Below are 14,759 nucleotides of genomic sequence, written 5' to 3'. Positions count from 1 at the left end.
CAGTCACTGCATCCCATTTCCCTCAGTCACTGCATCCCATTTCCCTCAGTCACTGCATCTCATTTCCCTCAGTCACTGCAACCCATTTCCCTCAGTCAATGTATCCCATTTGCATCAGTCATTGCATCCCATTTGCATCAGTCACTGCATCCCATTTGCATCAGTCACTGCATCCCATTTCACTCAATCACTGCATCCCATTTCCCTGAGTCACTGCATCCCATTTCCCTGAGACTCTGCTTCCCATTTCCATCAGTCACTGCATCCCATTTCCCTCAGTCACTGCATCCCATTTCACACAATCACTGCATCCCATTTCACTCAGACACAGCATCTCATTTCCCTCAGTCAAGGCATCCCATTTCCGTGTGTCACTGCATCCCAATTCACTCAGTCACTGCATCGCATTTCCCTCAGTCACTGCATCCCATTTCACTCAGTCACTGCATCCCATTTCACACAATCAGTGCATCCCATTTCATTCAGTGACTGCATCACATTTCACTCAGTCACTCCATGTCCCTTCCTCAGTCACAGCATCGCATTTCACTCAGTCACTGCATCACATTACCCTCAGTCACTGCATCCCATTTCACTCAGTCATTGCATCCCATTACGCACAGTCACTCCATCCCATTACCCTCTGTCACTGCATCCCATTACCCTCTGTCACTGCATCCCATTACCCTCAGTCACTGCATCCCATTTCCCTCAGTCACTGCATCCCATTTCCGTCAGTCACTCCATCCCATTACCCTCTGTCACTGCATCCCATTACCCTCTGACACTGCATCCCATTACCCTCTGACACTGCATCCCATTACCCTCTGTCACTGCATCCCATTACCCTCAGTCACTGCATCCCATTTCCCTCAGTCACTGCATGCCATTTCCGTCAGTCACTGCATCCCATTTCACTCTGTCACTGCATCCCATTTCATTCTGTCACTGCATCGCCTTTCACTCTGTCACTGCATCAGAGTTCACTCTGTCACTGCATCACATTTCACGCAGTCACTGCATCACATTTCACGCAGTCACCGCATCGCATTTCACTCAGTCGCTGCATCCCATTTCACTCAGTCGCTGCATCCCCTTCACCACAGTCACTGCATCCCATTTCCATCAGTCACTGTTTCCCGTATCTCACAGACAGTGCATTCAATGCTTCTCATTTCACTCAGTCACTGCAGCTCATGTCGCTCTGTCACCGCATCCAATTTCCATCAGTCAGTGTATCTCATTTCACTCAGTCAGTGCATCGCATTTCACTCAGTCGGTGCATCGCATTTCACTCAGTCACTCCTTCCCAGTACCTCAGTCAGTGCATCCCATTTCCCTCAGTCACTGCATCCCATTTCACTCAGTGACTGCATCCCATTTCACCCAGTCACTGCATCCCATTGTACTCAGTGATGCATCCCATTTCACTCAGCGACTGCATTCCATTTCACTCAGTGACTAAATCACATTTCACTCAGTCACTGCATCCCATTTCCCTCAGTCACTGCATCCCATTTCCCTCAGTCACTGCATCCCATTTCAAGCAGTCACTGCATCACATTTCATTCAGTCACTGCATCCCATTTCACTCAATCACTGCATCACATTTCCATCAGTCACTGTTTCCCGTATCTCACAGACGATGCATTCAATTTCCCACACTCACTGCATCCCATTTCCCATGGTCACAGCATCTCCTTTCCCTCAGTCTCTGCATCTCCTTTACCTCAGTCACTGCATCGCCTTTCACTCAGTCACTGCATCCCATTTCACTCAGTCACTGCATCCCATTTCCCTCAGGCACTGCATCCCATTTCCCTCAGTCACTGCATCCCACTGCTCTCAGTCACTGCCTCCCACTTCACTCAGTCACTGCCACCCAAATTCAGTCACTCATTCCCTCCCATTTCACTCAGTCACTGCATCCCATTTCACTCAGTCACCGCATCGCATTTCACTCAGTCACCGCATCCCATTACCCTTAGGCACTGCATCCCATTTCACTCAGTCACCGCATCCCATTTCACTCAGGCACTGGGGCCCAGTTCACTCAGGCACTGCGGCCCATTTCACTCAGGCACTGCGGCCCATATCACTCAGTCACTGCATCGCATTTCACTCAGTCACTGCATCGCATTTCACTCAGTCACTGCATCGCATTTCACTCAGTCACTGCACCACATTTCACTCAGTCACTGCACCACATGTCACTCAGTCACTGCCTCCCATTTCAGTCAGTCTCTCTCTCCCATTTCAGTCAGTCACAACTCCCACATTCAGTCAGTCACTCCCTCCCATTTCAGTCAGTCAGTGCATCTCCTTTCCTCTCAGTCACTGCATCACATTTCACTCAGTCTGAGAACCCCATCTCACTCAGTCAGTGCATCCCATTTCCCGTAGTCACTGCATGTCCTTTCCTTAGTTACTGCATCGCATTACACTCAGTCACTGCGTCCCATTTCCCTCAGTCACTGCGTCCCATTTCCCTCAGTCACTGCATTGCATTTCACTCAGTCACTGCACCACATTTCACTCAGTCACTGCACCACATTTCAGTCAGTCACTGGCTCCCACTTCACTCAGTCACTGCATCCCACTTCACTCAGTCACTGCCTCCCATTTCAGTCAGTCACTGCATTCCATTTCCCTCAGTCACTGCATTCCATTTCCCTCAGTCACTGCATCCGATTTCCCTCAGTCACTGCATCCCACTTCACTCAGTCACTGCATCCCATTTCACGCAGCCAGTGCATCCTATTTCACGCAGCCAGTGCATCCCATTTCACTCAGTCGCTGCATCACATTTCACTCAGTCAGTGCATCTCATTTCACTCAGTCACTGCATCTCATTTCGCTCAGTCACTGCATCTCATTTCGTTAAGTCACTGCATCCCATTTCAGTCAGTCACTCCCTCCCTTTTCAGTCAGTCACTGCATCTCCTTTCCCTCAGTCACTACATTTCCTTTCCCTCAGTCACTGCATCTCCTTTCCCTCAGTCACTGCACCTCCTTTCCATCAGTCACGGCACCTCCTGTCCCTCAGTCACTGCATCCCATTTAACGGAGACAGTGAATCCTATTCAAGTGAGACGTGAATCAATTTCCATCAGTCACCACACCCTATTCCCCACAGTCACAGCATCACATTTCACTCAGGCACTGCATCCCATTTCACTCAGTCACTACATCCCATTTCACTCAGTCACTGCAACCCATTACCCTCAGTCACTGCATCCCATTGCCCTCAGGCATGGCATCCCATTTCACTCAGTCACAGCTTCCCATTTCACTCAGTCACAGCATCCCATTTCACTCAGTCACAGCATCCCATTTCCCACAGTCACAGCATCCCATTTCCCCACTGTCACAGCATCTCATTTCCCTCAGTCACTGCATCTCATTTCCCTCAGTCACTGCATCTCATTTCCCTCAGTCACTGCATCCCATTTAACGGAGACAGTGATTCCTATTCAATTGAGACGGTGAATCAATTTCCATCAGTCACCACACCCTATTCCCCATAGTCACGGCATCACATTTCACTCAGGTACTGCATCCCATTACCCTCAGGCATGGCATCCCATTACCCTCAGGCATGGCATCCCATTTCACTCGGGCACTGTGGCCCATTTCACTCGGGCACTGCGGCCCATTTCACTCGGGCACTGCAGCCCATTTCACTCGGGCACTGCAGCCCATTTCACTCAGACAGTGCATCTCATTTCACTCGGGCACTGTGGCCCATTTCACTCGGGCACTGCGGCCCATTTCACTCGGGCACTGCGGCCCATTTCACTCGGGCACTGCGGCCCATTTCACTCGGGCACTGCATCCCATGTCCCTCAGTCACTGCATCCCATGTCCCTCAGTCACTGCTTCCCATGTCAATCAGTCACTGCATCCCATTTCACTCGGTCAGTGCATCCCATTTCCCTCAGTCACTGCATCCCATTTCACTCAGCGACTGCATTCCATTTCACTCAGTGACTGAATCACATTTCACTCAGTCACTGCGACCCAGTTCACACAGTCGCTGCATCCCATTTCACGCAGTCACTGCATCCCATTTCACTCAGCCACTGCATCTCATTTCCGTCAGTTACTGCATCATATTTCCATCAAACAAGGCATCTCATTTCACTCAGTCACTGCATCGCATTTCACTCAATCAGTGCTTCCCATTTCACTTAGTCACTGCATCTCATTTCACTCAGTCACTGCATCCCATTTCCCTCAATCACTGCATCCCATTTCACTCAGTGATGCATCCCATTTCACTCAGAGACTGCATCCCATTTCACTCAGAGACTGCATCCCATTTCACTCAGTCACTGCATCCCATTTCTCTCAGTCACTGCATCCCATTTCACTCAGTCACTGCATCCCATTTCCATTACTCACTGTTTCCCGTATCTCACAGGCACTGCATTCAATTTCCCACACTCACTGCTTCCCATTTCCCATAGTCACAGCATCTCCTTTCCCTCAGTCTCTACATCGCATTTCACTCACTCAATGCTTCCCATGTCCCTCAGTCACTGCATCCCATGTCCCTCACTCACTGCATCCCATTTCCCTCATTCACTGCATCTCATTTCACTCAATCACTGCATCCCATTTCCCTCAGTCACTGCATCTCATTTCACTCAGGCACTGTATCCCATTTCCCTCACTCACTGCACGCCAAGTCCGCTCGGGCACTGCATCCCCATGAACTCAGTCACTCCTTCCCAGTACCTCAGTCACTGCATCCCATTTCCATCAGGTACTGCATCACATTTCCATCAGACACTGCAGCACATGTCACTCTGTCACTGCATCCCATTTCACTCAGTCACTGCATCCCATTTCACTCAATCACTGCATCTCCTTCAACACAGTCAGTGCATCCCATTTCCATCACTCACTGTTTCCCTTATCTCACAGACGCTGCAGTCAATTTCCCACACTCACTGCATCCCATTTCCCATCGTCACAGCATCTCCTTTCCCTCAGTCACTGCATCCCATTTCACTCAGTCACTGCATCCCATTTCCCTCAGTCACTGCATCTCATTACCCTCAGTCACTGCATCCCATTTCCCTCAGTCACTGCATCTCATTACCCTCAGTCACTGCATCTCATTTCCCTCATTCACTGCATCCCATTTCCCTCAGTCACTGCAACCCATTTCCCTCAGTCACTGCAACCCATTTGCATCAGTCACTGCATCCCATTTGCATCAGTCACTGCATTCCATTTGCATCAGTCACTGCATCCCATTTCACTCAATCACTGCATCCAATTTCCCTGAGACTCTGCTTCCCATTTCCATCAGTCACAGCATCCCATTTCCCTCAGTCACTGCATCCCATGTCACGCAGTCACTGCATCCCATTTCACGCAGTCAAAGCATCACATTTCACACAGTCACTGCATCACATTTCACACAGTCACTGCATCACATTTCACACAGTCATGGCATCACATTTCACTCAGTCACTGCATCACATTTCACTCAGTCACTGCATCTCCTTTCCATCAGTCACTGCATCTCACTTCACTCATTCACTGCATCCCATTTCACGCAGTCACTACATCCCATTTCACGCAGTCACTGCATCCTGTTTCTCAACTGACGCTGCAATCAAGTTCCGTCAGGTACTGCATCTCCTTTCCATCAGTCACTGCATCCCATTTCACTCAGACACTGCATCCCATTTCCCACGGTCACTGCACCCCATTTCACTCAGTCACAGCATCCCATTTCTCTCAGTCACTACATCCCATTTCCCACAGTCATTGCATCCAATTTCACTCAGTCACCGCACCCAATTCCCCACAGTCACGGCATCACATTACAGTCAGTCACTGCAGCCCATTTCAGTCAGTCACTGCATCCCATTTCTCTCAGTCACTGCATCCCATTTCACTCAGTCACTGCACCCCATTTCCCTCAGTCACTGCACCCCATTTCCCTCAGTCACTGCACCCCATTTCCCTCAGTCACTGCACCCCATTTCACTCAGACACTGCATCCCATTTCACTCAGACACTGCATCCCATTTCCCACAGTCACTGCATCCCATTTCTCTCAGTCACTACATCCTGTTTCCCACAGTCACTGCATCCCATTTCACTCAGTCACTGCATCCCATTTAATGGAGACAGTGAATCCTATTCAACTGAGACAGCGAATCGATTTCCATCAGTCACCGCGCAATATTCCCCACAGTCACGGCATCACATTACCCTCAGTCACTGCGTCCCATGTCCCTCAGTCACTGCATCCCATGTCCCTCACTCACTGCATCCCATTTCCCTCATTCACTGCATCTCATTTCACTCAATCACTGCATCCCATTTCCCTCAGTCACTGCATCTCATTTCACTCAGGCACTGTATCCCGTTTCCCTCACTCACTGCACCCCAAGTCCGCTCGGGCACTGCATCCCCATGAACTCAGTCACTCCTTCCCACTACCTCAGTCACTGTGTCCCATTTCCATCAGGTACTGCATCACATTTCCATCAGACACTGCAGCACATGTCACTCTGTCACTGCAAACCATTTCCCTAGGTCACTGCATCCCATTTCACTCAGTCACTGCATCCCATTTCCCTCAGTCACTGCATCCCATTTCCCTCAGTCACTGCATCCCATTTCACTGAATCACTGCACCTCCTTCAACACAGTCAGTGCATCCCATTTCCATCACTCACTGTTTCCCTTATCTCACAGACGCTGCAGTCCATTTCCCACACTCACTGCATCCTATTTCCCATCGTCACAGCATCTCCTTTCCCTCAGTCACTGCATCCCATTTCACTCAGTCACTGCATCCGATTTCCCTCAGTCACTGCATCCGATTTCCCTCAGTCACTGCATCTCATTTCCCTCAGTCACTGCATCTCATTTCCCTCAGTCACTGCATCTCATTTCCCTCAGTCACTGCATCTCATTTCCCTCATTCACTGCATCCCATTTCCCTCAGTCACTGCAACCCATTTCCCTCAGTCAATGTATCCCATTTGCATCAGTCACTGCATCCCATTTGCATCAGTCACTGCATCCCATTTGCATCAGTCACTGCATCCCATTTCACTCAATCACTGCATCCCATTTCCCTGAGTCACTGCATCCCATTTCCCTGAGACTCTGCTTCCCATTTCCATCAGTCACTGCATCCCATTTCCCTCAGTCACTGCATCCCATTTCACACAATCACTGCATCCCATTTCACTCAGACACAGCATCTCATTTCCCTCAGTCAAGGCATCCCATTTCCGTGTGTCACTGCATCCCAATTCACTCAGTCACTGCATCGCATTTCCCACAGTCACTGCATCCCATTTCCATCTGTCATTGCAACCCATTTTCCCTCAGTCAATGCATCTCATTTCGCTCAGTCACTGCATCTCATTTCGTTAAGTCACTGCATCCCATTTCAGTCAGTCACTCCCTCTCCTTTCCCTCAGTCACTACATATCCTTTCCCTCAGTCACTGCATCTCCTTTCCCTCAGTCACTGCACCTCCTTTCCATCAGTCACGGCACCTCCTGTCCCTCAGTCACTGCATCCCATTTAACGGAGACAGTGAATCCTATTCAAGTGAGACGTGAATCAATTTCCATCAGTCACCACACCCTGTTCCCCACAGTCACAGCATCACATTTCACTCAGGCACTGCATCCCATTTCACTCAGTCACTACATCCCATTTCACTCAGTCACTGCAACCCATTACCCTCAGTCACTGCATCCCATTGCCCTCAGGCATGGCATCCCATTTCACTCAGTCACAGCTTCCCATTTCACTCAGTCACAGCATCCCATTTCACTCAGTCACAGCATCCCATTTCCCACAGTCACAGCATCCCATTTCCCCACAGTCACAGCATCTCATTTCCCTCAGTCACTGCATCTCATTTCCCTCAGTCACTGCATCCCATTTAACGGAGACAGTGATTCCTATTCAATTGAGACGGTGAATCAATTTCCATCAGTCACCACACCCTATTCCCCATAGTCACGGCATCACATTTCACTCAGGTACTGCATCCCATTACCCTCAGGCATGGCATCCCATTTCACTCGGGCACTGTGGCCCATTTTACTCGGGCACTGCGGCCCAGTTCACTCGGGCACTGCGGCCCATTTCACTCGGGCACTGCAGCCCATTTCACTCAGACAGTGCATCTCATTTCACTCAGTCACTGCATCCCATGTCCCTCAGTCACTGCATCCCATGTCCCTCAGTCACTGCTTCCCATGTCAATCAGTCACTGCATCCCATTTCACTCGGTCAGTGCATCCCATTTCCCTCAGTCACTGCATCCCATTTCACTCAGCGACTGCATTCCATTTCACTCAGTGACTGAATCACATTTCACTCAGTCACTGCGACCCAGTTCACACAGTCGCTGCATCCCATTTCACGCAGTCACTGCATCCCATTTCACTCAGCCACTGCATCTCATTTCCGTCAGTTACTGCATCATATTTCCATCAAACAAGGCATCTCATTTCACTCAGTCACTGCATCGCATTTCACTCGATCAGTGCTTCCCATTTCACTTAGTCACTGCATCTCATTTCACTCAGTCACTGCATCCCATTTCCCTCAATCACTGCATCCCATTTCACTCAGTGATGCATCCCATTTCACTCAGAGACTGCATCCCATTTCACTCAGTCACTGCATCCCATTTCTCTCAGTCACTGCATCCCATTTCACTCAGTCACTGCATCCCATTTCCATTAGTCACTGTTTCCCGTATCTCACAGGCACTGCATTCAATTTCCCACACTCACTGCTTCCCATTTCCCATAGTCACAGCATCTCCTTTCCCTCAGTCTCTACATCGCATTTCACTCACACAATGCTTCCCATGTCCCTCAGTCACTGCATCCCATGTCCCTCACTCACTGCATCCCATTTCCCTCATTCACTGCATCTCATTTCACTCAATCACTGCATCCCATTTCCCTCAGTCACTGCATCTCATTTCACTCAGGCATTGTATCCCATTTCCCTCACTCACTGCACCCCAAGTCCGCTCGGGCACTGCATCCCCATGAACTCAGTCACTCCTTCCCAGTACCTCAGTCACTGCGTCCCATTTCCATCACTCACTGTTTCCCTTATCTCACAGACGCTGCAGTCAATTTCCCACACTCACTGCATCCCATTTCCCATCGTCACAGCATCTCCTTTCCCTCAGTCACTGCATCCCATTTCACTCAGTCACTGCATCCCATTTCCCTCAGTCACTGCATCTCATTACCCTCAGTCACTGCATCACATTTCCCTCAGTCACTGCATCCCATTTCCCTCAGTCACTGCATCTCATTACCCTCAGTCACTGCATCTCATTTCCCTCATTCACTGCATCCCATTTGCATCAGTCACTGCATCCCATTTGCATCAGTCACTGCATCCCATTTGCATCAGTCACTGCATCCCATTTCACTCAATCACTGCATCCCATTTCCCTGAGACTCTGCTTCCCATTTCCATCAGTCACTGCATCCCATTTCCCTCAGTCACTGCATCCCATGTCACGCAGTCACTGCATCCCATTTCACGCAGTCAAAGCATCACATTTCACACAGTCACTGCATCACATTTCACACAGTCACTGCATCACATTTCTCTCAGTCACTGCATCTCCTTTCCATCAGTCACTGCATCTCACTTCACTCATTCACTGCATCCCATTTCACGCAGTCACTGCATCCCATTTCACGCAGTCACTGCATCCCGTTTCTCAACTGACGCTGCAATCAAGTTCCGTCAGGTACTGCATCTCCTTTCCATCAGTCACTGCATCCCATTTCACTCAATCACAGTATCCCATTTCACTCAGACACTGCATCCCATTTCACTCAGACACTGCATCCCATTTCCCACGGTCACTGCACCCCATTTCACTCAGTCACAGCATCCCATTTCTCTCAGTCACTACATCCCATTTCCCACAGTCATTGCATCCAATTTCACTCAGTCACCGCACCCAATTCCCCACAGTCACGGCATCACATTACAGTCAGTCACTGCATCCCATTTCACTCAGTCACTGCAGCCCATTTCAGTCAGTCACTGCATCCCATTTCTCTCAGTCACTGCAGCCCATTTCACTCAGTCACTGCAGCCCATTTCACTCAGTCACTGCACCCCATTTCCCTCAGTCACTGCACCCCATTTCCCTCAGACACTGCACCCCATTTCACTCAGACACTGCATCCCATTTCCCACAGTCACTGCATCCCATTTCTCTCAGTCACTACATCCTGTTTCCCACAGTCACTGCATCCCATTTCACTCAGTCACTGCATCCCATTTAATGGAGACAGTGAATCCTATTCAACTGAGACAGCGAACCGATTTCCATCAGTCACCGCGCAATATTCCCCACAGTCACGGCATCACATTACCCTCAGTCACTGCGTCCCATGTCCCTCAGTCACTGTATCCCATGTCCCTCACTCACTGCATCCCATTTCCCTCATTCACTGCATCTCATTTCACTCAATCACTGCATCCCATTTCCCTCAGTCACTGCATCTCATTTCACTCAGGCACTGTATCTCATTTCCCTCACTCACTGCACCCCAAGTCCGCTCGGGCACTGCATCCCCATGAACTCAGTCACTCCTTCCCAGTACCTCAGTCACTGCGTCCCATTTCCATCAGGTACTGCATCACATTTCCATCAGACACTGCAGCACATGTCACTCTGTCACTGCATCCCATTTCCCTCAGTCACTGCATCCCATTTCACTCGGTCAGTGCATCCCATTTCCCTCAGTCACTGCATCCGATTTCACTCAGCGACTGCATTCCATTTCACTCAGTGACGAAATCACATTTCACTCAGTCACTGCATCCGATTTCACACAGTCACTGCATCCCATTTCCCTCAGTCACTGCATCCCATTTCCCTCAGTCACTGCATCCCATTTCCCTCAGTCACTGCATCCCATTTCAAGCAGTCACTGCATCACATTTCACTCGGTCACCGCATCCCATTTCACTCAGTCACCGCATCCCATTTCACTCAGTCACCGCATCCCATTACCCTCAGTCACCGCATCCCATTACCCTTAGGCACTGCATCCCATTTCACTCAGGCACTGCATCCCATTTCACTCAGGCACTGGGGCCCAGTTCACTCAGGCACTGCGGCCCATTTCACTCAGGCACTGCGGCCCATTTCACTCGATCACTGCATCGCATTTCACTCAGTCACTGCCTCCCATTTCAATCACTCACTGCCTCTCATTTCAGTCAGTCACAACTCCCAAATTCAGTCAGTCACTCCCTCCCATTTCAGTCAGTCAGTGCATCTCCTTTCCTCTCAGTCACTGCATCACATTTCACTCAGTCTGAGAACCCCATCTCACTCAGTCAGTGCATCCCATTTCCCGTAGTCACTGCATGTCCTTTCCTTAGTTACTGCATCGCATTACACTCAGTCACTGCGTCCCATTTCCCTCAGTCACTGCGTCCCATTTCCCTCAGTCACTGCATTCCATTTCCCTCAGTCACTGCATCCGATTTCCCTCAGTCACTGCATCCCACTTCACTCAGTCACTGCATCCCATTTCACGCAGCCAGTGCATCCTATTTCACGCAGCCAGTGCATCCCATTTCACTCAGCCGCTGCATCACATTTCACTCAGTCAGTGCATCTCATTTCACTCAGTCACTGCATCTCATTTCGCTCAGTCACTGCATCTCATTTCGTTAAGTCACTGCATCCCATTTCAGTCAGTCACTCCCTCCCTTTTCAGTCAGTCACTGCATCTCCTTTCCCTCAGTCACTACATCTCCTTTCCCTCAGTCACTGCATCTCCTTTCCCTCAGTCACGGCACCTCCTGTCCCTCAGTCACTGCATCCCATTTAACGGAGACAGTGAATCCTATTCAAGTGAGACGTGAATCAATTTCCATCAGTCACCACACCCTATTCCCCACAGTCACAGCATCACATTTCACTCAGGCACTGCATCCCATTTCACTCAGTCACTGCATCCCATTTCACTCAGTCACTGCATCCCATTTCACTCAGTCACTGCACCCCATTTCCCTCAGTCACTGCACCCCATTTCCCTCAGTCACTGTATCCCATTTCCCTCAGACACTGCATCCCATTTCACTCAGACACTGCATCCCATTTCCCACAGTCACTGCATCCCATTTCTCTCAGTCACTACATCCTGTTTCCCACAGTCACTGCATCCCATTTCACTCAGTCACTGCATCCCATTTAATGGAGACAGTGAATCCTATTCAACTGAGACAGCGAACCGATTTCCATCAGTCACCGCGCAATATTCCCCACAGTCACGGCATCACATTACCCTCAGTCACTGCGTCCCATGTCCCTCAGTCACTGCATCCCATGTCCCTCACTCACTGCATCCCATTTCCCTCATTCACTGCATCTCATTTCACTCAATCACTGCATCCCATTTCCCTCAGTCACTGCATCTCATTTCACTCAGGCACTGTATCCCATTTCCCTCACTCACTGCACCCCAAGTCCGCTCGGGCACTGCATCCCCATGAACTCAGTCACTCCTTCCCAGTACCTCAGTCACTGCGTCCCATTTCCATCAGGTACTGCATCACATTTCCATCAGACACTGCAGCACATGTCACTCTGTCACTGCATCCCATTTCCCTCAGTCACTGCATCCCATTTCCCTCAGTCACTGCATCCCATTTCCCTCAGTCACTGCATCCCATTTCACTCAGTCACTGCATCTCCTTCAACACAGTCAGTGCATCCCATTTCCATCACTCACTGTTTCCCTTATCTCACAGACGCTGCAGTCAATTTCCCACACTCACTGCATCCTATTTCCCATCGTCACAGCATCTCCTTTCCCTTAGTCACTGCATCCCATTTCACTCAGTCACTGCATCCCATTTCCCTCAGTCACTGCATCCCATTTCCCTCAGTCACTGCATCCCATTTCCCTCAGTCACTGCATCTCATTTCCCTCAGTCACTGCATCCCATTTCCCTCAGTCACTGCAACCCATTTCCCTCAGTCAATGTATCCCATTTGCATCAGTCACTGCATCCCATTTGCATCAGTCACTGCATCCCATTTGCATCAGTCACTGCATCCCATTTCACTCAATCACTGCATCCCATTTCCCTGAGTCACTGCATCCCATTTCCCTGAGACTCTGCTTCCCATTTCCATCAGTCACTGCATCCCATTTCCCTCAGTCACTGCATCCCATTTCACACAATCACTGCATCCCATTTCACTCAGACACAGCATCTCATTTCCCTCAGTCAAGGCATCCCATTTCCGTGTGTCACTGCATCCCAATTCACTCAGTCACTGCATCGCATTTCCCACAGTCACTGCATCCCATTTCCATCTGTCATTGCAACCCATTTTCCCTCAGTCACTGCATCCCATTTCCATCTGTCATTGCAACCCATTTTCCCTCAGTCACTGCATCCCATTTCACACAATCAGTGCATCCCATTTCATTCAGTGACTGCATCACATTTCACTCAGTCACTCCATGTCCCTTCCTCAGTCACAGCATCGCATTTCACTCAGTCACTGCATCACATTACCCTCAGTCACTGCATCCCATTTCACTCAGTCATTGCATCCCATTACGCACAGTCACTCCATCCCATTACCCTCTGTCACTGCATCCCATTACCCTCTGTCACTGCATCCCATTACCCTCAGTCACTGCATCCCATTTCCCTCAGTCACTGCATCCCATTTCCGTCAGTCACTGCATCCCATTTCACTCTGTCACTGCATCCCATTTCATTCTGTCACTGCATCGCCTTTCACTCTGTCACTGCATCAGAGTTCACTCTGTCACTGCATCACATTTCACGCAGTCACTGCATCACATTTCACGCAGTCACTGCATCGCATTTCACTCAGTCACTGCATCCCATTTCACTCAGTCGCTGCATCCCCTTCACCACAGTCACTGCATCCCATTTCCATCAGTCACTGTTTCCCGTATCTCACAGACAGTGCATTCAATGCTTCTCATTTCACTCAGTCACTGCAGCTCATGTCGCTCTGTCACCGCATCCAATTTCCATCAGTCAGTGCATCTCATTTCACTCAGTCAGTGCATCGCATTTCACTCAGTCAGTGCATCGCATTTCACTCAGTCACTCCTTCCCAGTACCTCAGTCACTGCATCCCATTTCCCTCAGTCACTGCATCCCATTTCCCATGGTCACAGCATCTCCTTTCCCTCAGTCTCTGCATCTCCTTTCCCTCAGTCACTGCATCGCATTTCACTCAGTCACTGCATCCCATTTCCCTCAGGCACTGCATCCCATTTCCCTCAGGCACTGCATCCCATTTCCCTCAGGCACTGCATCCCATTTCCCTCAGGCACTGCATCCCACTGCTCTCAGTCACTGCCTCCCACTTCACTCAGTCACTGCCTCCCAAATTCAGTCACTCATTCCCTCCCATTTCACTCAGTCACTGCATCCCATTTCACTCAGTCACTGCATCGCATTTCACTCAGTCACTGCATCCCATTTCACTCAGTCACTGCATCCCATTTCACTCAGTCACCGCATCGCATTTCACTCAGTCACCGCATCGCATTACCCTCAGTCACCGCATCCCATTACCCTTAGGCACCGCATCCCATTTCACTCAGGCACTGGGGCCCAGTTCACTCAGGCACAGCGGCCCATTTCACTCAGTCACTGCATCGCATTTCACTCAGTCACTGCATCGCATTTCACTCAGTCAC

This window comes from Stegostoma tigrinum, unplaced genomic scaffold (assembly GCF_030684315.1).
Source record: "Stegostoma tigrinum isolate sSteTig4 unplaced genomic scaffold, sSteTig4.hap1 scaffold_159, whole genome shotgun sequence".
Taxonomy (NCBI): domain Eukaryota; kingdom Metazoa; phylum Chordata; class Chondrichthyes; order Orectolobiformes; family Stegostomatidae; genus Stegostoma; species Stegostoma tigrinum.
The sequence above is the reverse complement of the archived record's forward strand: the minus strand, read 5'-3'. Positions refer to the sequence as shown.